At 44.7% G+C, this 13,165-nt stretch overlaps 1 protein-coding gene across 2 annotated transcripts in view; it reads left to right on the top strand.

Annotated features, from left to right (window-relative positions):
* Tmem87b (transmembrane protein 87B) overlaps window positions 1-13,165 on the top strand; it is an 86,133-nt gene that overhangs the window by 58,221 nt on the left and 14,747 nt on the right. Inside the window, exon 20 of one of the 2 annotated variants that reach the window (XM_090336378.1) lies at window positions 770-2,761. The exons of the other annotated variant lie outside the window; for it this stretch is intronic. The gene's annotated coding sequence lies outside the window, so the exon portion shown is untranslated. Of the gene's footprint in view, window positions 1-769; window positions 2,762-13,165 lie in introns of those variants that run through there. 2 annotated transcript variants of the gene reach the window in all.

Raw genomic sequence — 13,165 nt, 5'->3', positions numbered from 1 at the left:
CTCCCCTAGTCACTGAGGCAGGTATGGGCAATATGTGTATCTGTCTCAAGCTACAGAAGAGCTGGGAGCTGAGGATATAGCTCAGCAGGAGAGTTTTGCTGCTATTACAAAGCTCGAAACTTGATTCAGACTCGTAAATTGCCTGCTTATTTTAACAAGAACAAGAAATGGGGAGGAGAGGTAATAGCACAGAAAATGGCAAGTGAGGATATGTGAATTTTTACCCTATCATTAAAAATGGGGGGAGACAGCCAGGCATGGTGGCTCATGCCTGTAATCCTATCTACTCTGAAGGCTAAGATCTGAAGATCAAGGTTCAAAGCCAGCCCGGCACTAAAGTCCGTGAGACTCTTATCTCCAATTAATCACTAGAAAATGGGAAGTGGGGCTGTGGCTCTAGTGGTAGGGTGGTAGCCTTGAGCTGAAGAGCTCAGGGACAACACCCAGGCCCAGAGTTCAAGCCCCATGATTCATAAAAAAAGAAAAAAATGGGGTGAGAAAGGACTGTAGAGTGCTTATCTAACATGCACGAAAACCCAAGTATGGTTCCTCAATACCATATAGATAGAAAAAGCTGGAAGTGGTGCGGTGGCTCAAGTGGTAGAGCTCTAGCCTAGAGAAAGCCCAAGGACTGCTCAGGCCCTGAGTTCAAGCTAGGACTCCCACCCCTACCCCCACCCCCACCGCCACCCCCACCCCCCGCAAAAAGATGGGGGAGGGGAACTTGTAAAAATAAACAGTGTTTTGTTTTGTTTTTTTCCCCCTGTAGTGAACCACCTAAGAAGAATTTAATTAAGAAGAATGACTGAATCTTGGTAACAAGCGTGTGTTCTGCCTTGTTCTGGCTTTTTTATTTATTTTTTTGGTTGACAATTCTAACATTGAAAAGTACAATAACAAATGAAAAAATGTATTAAGCAGACTCAGGTTTGAGTGGGCAGAAGAAATAGTGTCTTGAATATAGATTAACTCAGTCTGAGGAAAAAAAGAAAGAATGAAGGAAAGTACACAGAACCACAGAGGCATGGGCCAGTTCCAAGCATATCGATACACATAGTATGGGTGTATTGGTCAAATTTTCCATCACAGTGACAAGATGCCTGACAATGTACAGAAGGAAAGATTAACTTAGCTCACAGTTTTAGAGGATTTAGTCTATATAATTCTTGGTTGTAGGCCTAAAACAAAACAGAATATGGTGGCTTGAGGAGTATGTAGAAGAAGCTGCTCACCTTATGACAGACAAGAAGCAGAGACACAAGGCAGGCAGTGGCCCCTGCTTATAATCCTAGTTATTCAATGAAAGTACCCATCCCAGTAGACCACACAGACAAATCAGCTGCCTGCACCAAAAGGGCTCTTTGTCAGCCAATCTGGGAAGAAGAGCGTGTCAGGCTATCATTCCTCCTTTTTGTGTTTAGTATGGGTACCAGGTCAGGAACATGGGCTGTCATTTCTTCTAGTGCTACTTCCTGCCGGGAAGGAGCAAAGTAGTCAATAGGGCTCCCTAAATTGTTGCTCAACCATCCAAGAAGTATTTGCTGACAGTTTAATTGGTAAAGGTCCTCTCCTGTCCGTGAGAATATTTTGTAGGTATTTAAAAATGCAAGGTAAAATTAGTAAAAGGCAAAACAATTGCTGCTGGTGGACCTGAGAGAGGCATAAGCCAGGAGTGATTGATCCCCAGAAGGAGCTATCAAAGACCTGAGATTCCTGATAGCTTCTTAGGCTAGCAGCTATCTTCTTACAGCTTTTATGCTTTGTTCTGCTGTCAGTCATGTTGAGACAGTAGCAACACTTTTCTCAAGAAAAGGCAGGCTCCCCCTTTTTCAGCCATTAACAAATCCAAAGGATCTTTGGTTTGGAAGCCACGTTTGCCAAACAGTTTAGCTGAGCCTGCAGCAAGTTAAGGGCCACTGTGATCTTGGCATCACTTCACCTGCCTGGTTGTTGGAAATAATTAGTGTCTTGAATATAGATCAACACTGTCTGAGGGAAAAAAAAGAAATAAGAAAAGGAGGAAAGTACACAGAACCACAGAGGCATGGGCCAGTTCCAAGCATATCGATACACATATTATGGGTATATTAATCAAATTTTCCATCATAGTGACAAGATGCCTGACATTGTACAGAGGGAAAGATTAACTTAGCTCACAGTTTCAGAGCATTTAGTCTATATAATTCTTGGTTCTTGGCCTATAGCAATATAGAACATCGTGGCTTAGGGAGCATGTAGAAGAAGCCACTCATGACAAACAAGAAGCAGAGACACAAGGCAGGCACAGTGACGCATGCTTATAATCCTAGTTACCAGGCTTATTCATACTGAAAGAGGAAGGGGGAGGGCTTGCTTCTATCATCTTGGAATCATAAGAAGGTCTTTACCAGCCAACCCCTGAAATTCAGTGGATGTGCACAGCGTGCACTGAGAACTTGGGTTACCATATGCAAGGAGAGGGTGATCTAGATCCCATACAGAATGAAGAAGGATTTACACGAAAACAGCATTCCATTAAGAGCCATGACAATGGAGTCAACCCAAACCTTGGTTAAACATAAGGGAGACATGGAGGATGCCTTCTCCATCTTGGAGCTGTAGCATGGATGGTACCTGACTCCTCATATTCTGGAGGGGGATGTAAGACTTGTCCTGCTTTATCTTAGGAACACAAAAGCCTGAGGAGGAGGTAGTAGAAATATTTTGAAGGACCAGGGCTAACAGGCATCATGAACTTTTCTGGCTATTTTCTGTTGGCATGGGGGTGTTGAGTTATCTGGGCTGGGGTGTTCAGAATCCGGGTCTGTGCTGGGTAGCAGTATCTCCCAGAAACTCAGACTGATTGCACATCTGCTGACTTGCCTGCAGATTTCTACAGGCTGGTTAAAGAAGTTTAACGTGGAGCCTGGAGTTTGGCCTAGTGGTAGAGTGCTTACCTAGCATGCACGAAGGCCAAGAGATCATCAGATGATACTCCATGCTGGAAGGTGCATACATTTAGCTTCTAGTAGCTGCACAGACTTTTTGGGCTACATTGCAGCCTCTTTAGTACTTTGGTTTGCAAAAACATTTTTCTGGCTGCTTGGTGAACCTGATGTCTGATGACCCTAACAATGCCTAAGTTATCTATGCAAGCCTTGGACAGCTCTCAATAGGGACACAATCTCAGGTTCACAGACTTCCTTTCCTGAATTTATGTGGCTGGTGCCAGCTTCAAATCACTGCCATTTAGGCCTTTGAGCAATACAGGGGTTGGGATTTTAAACTCTTCCACCGCCCCCCCCCACCCCCGATTTGACAATCTTCGCTTTTATTACCTACTGTCACAAACGACTGTCTTGGGTATAAGGTCCTGCCCAGTGATGAAGTAGGCGGTCGTGGCATTAGAAGGGATGCTAGCAAACTACTTTCCTATGACCTCCCAGCTTGATTACTTTTGAAGGGCCGAGCACAAGTGACTCCAGGATCTGACGCCGTCTCTGCCATCGGAAATGTCTTTTCACTGTCTATAGATACTTTGCTGCTTTGTTCCCAGAGTATCTCCTTCATGCTGAGATAAATGTTCCATTGGTCTTTCCCTTGGTTGATCACTGGACTTGAACTCAGGGCTTGAGCACTGTCCCTGAGCTCTCCAGATCAAGACTGACTGGTGCTCTACCTTTTTGTGCCACAGTTTCACATTCCCATTTTTTTTTTTCAGTATTCTGCTGTCCATATAGAGATGAGAGTCTCACAGGAATCTTTTTCTTCCCAGGCTGGCTTTGAACAGCAGTTCTCAGACCAATGAGTCTTTACAAAAAGCCACTTTACTCCAATGAAGCAACAAGGAGGTCAGTAGAAATAGTTCCTAAGCATGGAGCTTATTAAGGGACAAAGTAACATCTGACAAACTTATAAGAATCATCTGTCCCTCTGTGGGCCTGCCTGTAATTGCTACAGACAAACTGGAATAGCAATTAAGCAATCATTTTGGTAGTCCTTTCTCTACTTTGAAATAAACATTTAGGGCAATTTTTACTTCCAAATTCTATTTCCAGGAACCAATTCCTGATGGTTTTCCCCAAAACCTTTTTAATAACCTTTCCCCTAGCATTTTACGTTTAATTTTCATTTGTATTTCAGTTAACCATAAGAAACCTTGAAGCACTAGGTACTAGTGCCTCAAGGCAGCCCATTTTAAAACAGCCATTTTTTCCCTTGAGTCTGAGTTCTCTTAGAAACCCTTAGAAATCAAATGACAGGGTTTTGTTTTGGTTTTGGTTTTTGGTTTTTAACTTTAATTTTTTTTCCAGTCCTACGGCTTGAACTCACGGCCTGGGCACTGTCCTTGGACTCATTTTTGCTCAAGACTAGTAATGCTCTACCCCTTGAACTCTACCATTAGGCTATACTCCTGGCCCCTGTTTTTGTGCCAGCACCATGCCAAGAATCAGACTTGGCAAACAATTACTTTAATAGATGGACATATAAAGGATGATATGCTGGGCTGGGGGTTTGGTCTAGTGATAGAGTGCTTGCCCTGCATGCACAAAGACCCTGGTTTGATTCCTTGGTACCACATACATAGAAAAAGCTGGAAGTGGTGCTGTGGCTCAAGTGGTAGAGCTCTAGCCTTGAGAAAGCCTTAGCACAGTGCTCAGGTCCTGAGTTTAAGCCCTGGGACTCACACAAAAAAAATGACATGCTGGTTTTACATCAATGTATTAATGTTAACCTTATTTAAATCATAGCCAACTTAATTACATACCAACCAACTTTACTCATAAGCTCAATCTTTTAAGACCTACTGATAGCATCAGCTATATACTCAAACCTTCCGTAGCTTGTTTTACTTTTTTAATTGGTTATGGGACTTAAACTCTGAGCCTGGGTGTTCTCCCTAAGCTCTTCAGCTCAAGGCTATTCCCTGAGCCCTTGAGCCACAGCACCACTTCCAGTTTTCTGGTGGTTAATTGGAGATGAGAGTCTCACAGACTTTTTAGTGACTGGGCTGGCTTTGAACTGCAAACCTCAGATCTCAGCCTCCTGAGTAGCTAGGATTACAGGTGTGAGCCACAGGCACCCAGTTACCATTTTTTGGTTGTTATTGTTTCTTCCATTTCCCTTTCCAAAGCTTTCTTTACTAAATTTCCTCTCTTTTTTTGCTAGTCCTGGCATCTTGGCCATGTGATAGGTTTTCATCTCCTCCCCCCACCCGCAAGTTCTAGCTAGCATTTAAAGGTCAAGTTATATGCTAATATATCTCTTTACCAAAGTTGTTTTAAAGATTCTCTGGTAACTGGCTCCAAAAGCCTTAGAATAAAAGAAGTGTACAATTTATAAGAGTCAAGTTAGGAAATTTAATATGTATCCAAGTTGCCTGTGATTTTTAAAAGGTCAAGATTAATACACTGATGTAAAATCAGCACCTCATTCTTTATGTCTATCTATAAAAGTACTTTTTGTGCAGTAAGTTTGTCAAGTTTTTTGTTGTTGTTGGGGTTTTTTTTTTTCCATGCCTAGGTGTTGAACTCACAACCTGGGCACTGTCCTTGGGCTTTCTCAAGGCTAGAGCTCTATCTACCACTTGAGCCATAGCACCAGTTCTGGTTTTTTCTGTGTATGTGGTACCGAGGAATAGGCAAGCACTCTACCACTAGACCATGGTGTATTTCTCAAGCATGTAAGCCGCCTTGGATACAGAGCTGGCAATGGTTCCAATCATAAGTAGGATCCTAAAGTGCCATATTCAGTTAAGCAGTCATTATTTTGCAACCCTCATCATGTCTCCTGAGTTTTGTTATTGCAGATTTGTATCCTTTATTCAGGCTTACAGAAAAATAGCTCTGGCAATGGGCTGGGAGTGTGGCCTAGTGGTAGAGTGCTTGCCTGGCATGCACGAAGCTCTGGGTTTGATTGCTCAGTGGGTGTGTGTATGTGTGTGTGTGTGTGTGTGTGTGTGTGTGTGTGTGTGTGTGTGTGTAGATATATAAACATACATATATAATTATTTGTTGGTCAAATCTTAACAAGTTACAAGTAAATTCTATTTAGTATTTTGTTGCTTCAATTGGAAAGAAAAGGTTTTGTGACAGAGTCATTTGATCTGAGATTGCAGTTTGAAGCCAGCCTTAGTTTAAAAAAAAAAAAAAAAAAGTCCCTCTGAGACGCTTATCTCCGATGCACTACTCAAAAAACACCAGAAGTGACCCTGTAGCTCAAAATGATAAAGTGCTATCCTTGAACAAAAGAGCTCGAGGACAGCATACAGGCCAGTGAGCAGAAATGTCAGCTGGGACAAGCTATTCCAACAATGAGCACCTAGATACCTGCCCCCCAACAAAGCTAGTCCTGACAATGGGGGATCCTGAGAAGAGGAGATCATGTCACATCCTAGACAAAGTCACTCTGACCTGTCTGTTAAATGTTCATACCTATCTTCTAACTGGACAGAAACTTAAAATGAGTCTTAGATTCGGGACAGATAGTTTTGGCAGCTTCTGGGTCTCCCATACACACTCTAAAATCCAGACATCTACCAAAGCTTCCCATCAGGTCTTTAACCAATCCAGGTCTAGCTTCTGACTGCTTATCCTTGAACTCTGGTCCTGAGCACTGTCCCTGAGCTCTTCAGTTCAAGGCTGGTGCTCTACCACTTAAGCTGTGTGCCACTTCCAGTTTTCTGGTGGTTGATTAGAGATAAGAGTCTCACAGACTTTCCTGCCTGGGCTTTGAACCATGATCCTCAGATCTCAGATCTCAGCCTACTGAGTTGCTACGATTACAGGCGTGAAACACCAGCGCCCAGCTCTGCCTGCTTATCCTTTAGCCAGTTTATCATACTCTCGCCTAGCTAGCTGCCAGGTGTCAGAAGTAGCTAGAGACATTTTTCACCAACTCCAGGATGCCTGGAAGACAGGAAGTAGAAACTAGCCAGGCTAGCCAAGTCATCCAAATTTTAATGTTATGCCCAAACCCTTCCTTCTGCCATTTGTGTGGTCTCTAATATCATTCCTTATTGGTCAGCCCCTGCCTTGTAAGCTTTCTTTTAGATTTTATCCAAGGAATAAATAACAGTTGCCACTTGCTGCCTTCTCCCAGACTGAATAACAACTTTGCCTTCTACCCCTAAAGTCCACCCTCCTGCCTCCTCTTCCCCTTGACTCCTCTCTGCTTCCAGCTCTTCTTTAACACTTGGGGACCTATCTCTATGACTATGTTGAGCAACAAGCTCCCCAACCCTCCCTACCCTTTCCCAATCACACTTACAGCTCACAGGCTTAGTCTATACCTCCAATACCCATCAACCTCAGTCCTCCACTTACTCCTTCAGCCTTCCTACTAAAGGGGACAGTCCCCACCCTGGTATTCTTACCACCTCAACAGCCACCAAGGTCCACAGCCTCCTGCATTGAAGTCACAACTGTAATATAAAACTCATTCAGCCTTTGGCACCCTTCTACATTGCATTTTCCACAGGATCCCTGTCCTTGTGGATTACAAAAAAAGTGGAGCCAAGCCTGCCCAACATTCCGGAAGACTTGACAGCATCAACACATCCTGAGCATCCAGTCTCTACGGATAAGTAACCCCCTTTTCTGCTCATTCCATTACTATCAATTTCTCCAGTTTTGGACCAAACTCTATTTCTACCCTAGAGCGTATAACCATACCCATCTTATTCTTCTGTATTTAGTGCAGGATTTATATTTGTAAGACTCGTTATCCGACTTTACTCCAGAAGAGATATAAATGTTTCCTCACTTGTTTTTTCACTCCCTTACCTTTTTCTGTTCCATGCAGTGTTTTTCCTTGCTCTGGGTATGCTGGGAACTGTACAGCGCATGGCCTGTGCTCGAATGGAGCCCCAGAAACATAACCCATGTGCCCGACACCTTTATATTATCACACCCACTTCCCAACAAGTATTCTGGTCAGCCTCGTGCACCTCCCATAGTCTTTTCTTTTGTTGTAGAACAGGCCTGTACTTCACGATGTAATTGCCTTGGAAATGGAAATTACTACTATGTTCCCAAATAATCCTGTTTCACCTCAGATTAGGACAATAACTATTGCAAACAGGACACTACTAATGGCTGCTCCTCCCGGAACTACAAATTTCATTACTGCCATCACCCAGACCCTGGCAAACTTTTAGCCCAGGAAGTAACCATTTAAAAACCTATGCCAGGTGCTGGTGGCTCACACCTGTAATCCTAGCTATTCAGGAGGCTGAGATCTGAGGATCACAGTTCAAAGCCAGCCCAGGCACTAAAGTCAGTGAGACTCTTCAATTAATCATCAGAAAACCAGAAGTAGCTTTGTGGCTCAAGTGATAGAGCAGTAGCCTTGAGCTGAAGAAGTCAGGGACAGCACCCAGGCTCAAAGTTCAAGCTCCATCACTGACAAAAACCAAAACAAAACAAAACCCCTGCACCTGTAACATTACCTCTACAATTGAAATTTACTGGATGTATGATCCCAGAAACCTCAAAACAGCCCTTGAAATGGTGGTCTGTATCATTTTAAAAAATCCTCTAATTGCCTTGGAAATTCTCTATCCTTCTACGAGCCCCTTACCTGGAGAAACCTGCTAAACCAGTCTCTCCTTCTCCAAGCTTTTAATTGCAACAAATTGTTTTCTTTGTGCTCGGCTATAACAATCCCTCATGCTTTGTTCCAACTTAACATCTCTGCTTAAAATAAAACCTTTTCCTCATCCATCACACTACAGCCCTCAAATCTCCCCGTAGATGATACTAATTCCCCTGCTATACAGCTTATAACTCCTTGGGTGTCCTGTCAAATCTCAACATTTGCCAAACAAACACCTCCATCACCAAGTCCCTGGCCAGCCTCAGTGGAGCCATCATTTTGTACAGCCAGGTGTATTGGTCTAGGCTCTCCCTTCCCTGAATACTGGTCTCTCCAGTTCCACAGTGCACTTTGTACCACCTCACTGAGTTCAAAACTTTAAGCCCCCTTGCCTTAAACCCCCATCTAGGCCAACAGAAACGACCCATTTCTCTCCCAGTCCTGGTGGGAGAGAGCTTGGTGTCTTCCATCACCTCTGGTGGGAGGTGCTACCATTCCATAATATCAAGCCAGCAACTCAGTAAATGTCTACTCTCCTCTACTGGGGGCTCATCCGAGATCCTGCACCTTTTACAAACTCAACTTAATTTGTTGGCTGATGTTACATTCCAAACTAGGAGTGCCCTGAACCTCCTCACTGCAGGAAAAGGTAAGACATGCATCTTTTTAAGGGAAAAGTGTTGCTACTATGTAAACAGTTTAGGACAGGTAGAAAAAAAAATATACAGATACTGGACAAGCTTGCCACTGACTTACGTGCCGGACACTGCATCATCTCCACAATCATCCCTTATGGCGCCTCTAGCCACATGGATTTTGTATCTGCTGGGCCCCCTTACATCCATCTTTGCTTTACTTTGAATCTTACCTTAGATTTTTTAGATAGCCTCACAGAAAGGGCAAGAGCCTTCCCTAACCAGATGGTCAATCAAATGCTCCTGGGACCTACCCAGTCTGCCACCTTACACCTTCAACAGAAATGAAACTTCCTTACTTGGCAAATAGTTGACACAGGCTTTTACCCCAAAACAGGTGACACAGGCAGCTGCAATCTCAACTGGCAGCTCCTCCCCTAATACAATTTCCCTCTCCATTTTTTTTTTTTTTTGGTGCAGGTACAACTGTAAATGTTAACACCGTCCACAACTCAGGTTCCCATTCTCACAGGGCCCACACACCAGTTTGTCAGGAAGACTGAATGAGAACACCTGTGCCTAGCAGAGGGCTGGCACAGGAGAGGTGCTCCTGTCTGCTGTTCCCTTCTTCTGCTCTCTGCATGAAGGACCATGCATCAGTATGGCCCAGGTCCTTTTAACTGAGCATCTCCTAATGAACATCTCATCATGCTGACACTTGCTATTTTGAATTCTCCTTGTAACAGATCAATGCTTTCGTTTTCTTTATATAAACGAGGGAATGTAAACTGCAAAAGAGGGCAGGAAGGCTGCAAGTCCACTTGGACAGCGTAGGCTTGGCCTAGGCTTGTCTGACTTCCCAAGCTACGTGAGTAAGAATACCCAGTGCCTTCCCCTTTCTGGAGGCCCTTGGACTTCCATGAGAAACAGCATGTATGGAGCTTCATTTTCTCTCCCTTTGGCAGATATTAACTGTAGTGTGATCTTTAATTATGTCAGAGAGAAATCTGCTTTTCTCTGGGCCTCATCTGATACAATTGGGAAAGGTTTTGTTGGTGGGGAGGGGACACATTTTCTTCTGGTTGTCCTGATATCATTCATCAGCAGACAATCTCTTCAGTGTTCAACCAAGGGCTGCATAGCTTTGTTGGTTAAAGCTCAGATATACTGTGAAGCCATAATGTAGTGCCTGGCACAGGACCATGCTTGGCATGGGCACTGGGTAAATATTTGTGTAACGAATGAATTGAATGAAGTCACTGCCCTCCTGCGGAGAGACTCTCTCCCACACCCCCTCACCCCTGCCCAGTTTTCCTGGTTCAGGCTAACACGCTGGGCTTTGTTTCTGGGCCCCTTGAAAGGTGCTTCTTGGGTGTGGATGGCATTTAGGGGCACAGTTTGATGTAGGGTCCAGGAAGTGAACTGACATCATAGGTGAATCAACAAGCCCAAGAACCAAAAGAGTAAGTTGTCAAGGTGTGGGATACTACAGGAGCCCCAGAGGATAGTTCTGGAATAACTGTTTCAGGCTGAATGCTGCCTTTGCTTGGGTGTTCAGCCCAGATTTTTCTACAGCCAATCTTTCCCTCTGGCTTGGCATTCCCACTTTCCAGGAAGGGTGGACTACATTAGATTACCTGCCCGAAACCTTCACAGCCATGTTAGTCAGACGCCCCATCAAGCCAGACCACCAGCATGCCAGACATTCTCTTGCAAAAGAAATACAGAGGCAAGAGAAGGAAAAAAGCAGCTGATAGGCCCATTTTGTTGGGTCAAAGGTGAGGTTTTGGAGTCCTAGATGTAGGGCTTTCCGTTTATTTTCATAGGCTGTCTACTTTCTGGCAGCATTGGCAGGTTCCAAGGCTGTGGAGGAGCTGCTCCACTTCCTGCAGAGGCCAGAGAGAGAGGGAGAAGGGTCAGATCTTGGAAGGTTAATTTAGACCAGACACTGGAGCTTGAACAGAGACAGCCAGAGGGAAAAGGTAATAAGTGGAAATTAATAAAGGACAACAACAACAAAATCCCTTCTCAAACACTTAAAAATCAAAGGAGGTGCATGCAGATCAGGAGAAAGAAAGGAAAGAGAAGGAGGAAAAGAAGGAAAGGAAGGAGTGGAAAAGGAGTATAAAATAAAACTCTTCAACTCCTAAGACTGGAGCATCTAACAGTGAAAGGCAGGCTGAATGGAAGTGGCCTGCCCTGCCTTGGAAGCAGCCTCATTCTGGCTCGGGCTTTGAAATTTCCATGCCTTGGTCAATCAATCCCTTAACCTAGCTTTGTTTTGCCTCCTTCCTCCTCCTCCTCCTCCTCCTCCTCCTCCTCCTCCTCCTCCTCCTCCTCCTCCTCCTCTTCCTCCTTCCTCTCTCTCTCTGTCTCTCTCTCTCTGTCTCTCTCTCTCTGTCTCTCTCTCTGTCTCTCTCTCTCTGTCTCTCTCTGTCTCTCTCTCTCTGTCTCTCTCTCTCTCTGTCTCTCTCTCTCTCTCTCTCTCTGTCTCTCTCTCTCTCTCTCTCTCTCTCTCTCTCTCTCTCTCTCTCTCTCTCTCTCTCTCTCTCTCTCTCTCTCTCTCTCTCTCAAATCAGGAGTGTCTTCCCTGTCTGTGAGTCGAAGAAGAGAAGGTTTTCTCACATCTGCTCATTATCTGTGTCCCAGCACGCAGCCAGAACCCAGCTGAGAGCACTGGGCCCTTCCAAGCAGCTTGCCACATAGCCACAAGGTGAGGTAAAGCACAGACTAGACAGCCACACCAAGTAGAATGAAGCCTTTTATTCACAGGGGGAGACTAGAGCCAGGGAATGGGTCCTGGGCTTTTGGCATAGACAGCAAATGCTGTGGGAGATGGAAGCAGAAAACCACCATCTCAGCCAGGCATTGAGGTTTGTGTCTGTAATTTGGGAGCCCAACCCTTGAGTGACCCGTGCTTTCTAGGGGACCGGCTGTGTACCCCCAAAGCCCCAGTTTACATATTGAAGACCTAACCCCCAGGCAATGGTGTGAGGAGGTGTGGGCTCTGGAAGGTGCTTAGGTCATGAAGGATTATTGGTACAGGGTTCTCATAACAGACACCCAGAAAGCTTCTCTGCCTGTCCACCATAGAACTTTGAGAGAAGTTGTCAACATTCCCTGTGGACCAGGAAATTGGCTCTCATCAGACACAATATTTATTGGGATCTTGGTCTGGGATTACCAGCTTCCAGAATTAGGATGAATACAATTGTTGTAAGAGAATTACAAATGTTGTAATACAATCTTCTGTCAGCCAGCCAGGGGACTGTACTTCCAATGGGAAGCAGCTTCTCGGTCTAGTCTGAAGTCTTCCAAGCTCTGTGCCTTGTAGTCAGAGTGAGCTGATTTGGGGCTTGACAGGACTTAGTAGAAACTAAATTGTATTTTCCAGGAGCTTTGGTCTTAGACATCTGGTTTCTGAGCAGCCCCTGAATGCAGGGACACATGTGGTTTTGGCTGTCTTTCCTTGCGGCATTTCCTGATGCATTAGTCAAGTTCTAAAATGGGTTTAAAGTGAATTCTCACCTTCCTTTTGAGAAGTCACTGTCAGGAGGACATTGTGCCCTGTCCCCCCCCCCCCCACACACACACAGTTAGTTTTTTATTAGATTTTATTAACATGGATGTTTTACATCCTATTTCAGACGTCAAGTTTACTAATCAAGTATTCAAGAATGGACTCTACATGTAATCCCTGGCACAAATTAAAGAACAAAACTCAAATTAAGCTGAGAGCTCGTAGGTCGTAAGTGCCTCCCGATCTCTGTGTTGGTCTGTACAGAACATGTAGCCCAGCATGGATTCGTATGTCCACACAGTTCCATACTTAGGTCTCCAGGTTCATGTCCACGACCTCGAGTACCGGGACCGCCAGCTCCCTCCGATGGCCACGCTTGGGCCACCCGGGCCCCTGTGGGTGGGCGGAGGCCGGCGTCTCGGTGCGGGCTTAGGTT

This window comes from Megascapheus bottae, chromosome 7 (assembly GCF_031878675.1).
Source record: "Megascapheus bottae isolate mThoBot1 chromosome 7, mThoBot2.hap1, whole genome shotgun sequence".
Classification (NCBI taxonomy): Eukaryota; Metazoa; Chordata; class Mammalia; order Rodentia; family Geomyidae; genus Megascapheus; species Megascapheus bottae.
The sequence above is the reverse complement of the archived record's forward strand: the minus strand, read 5'-3'. Positions and strand labels throughout refer to the sequence as shown.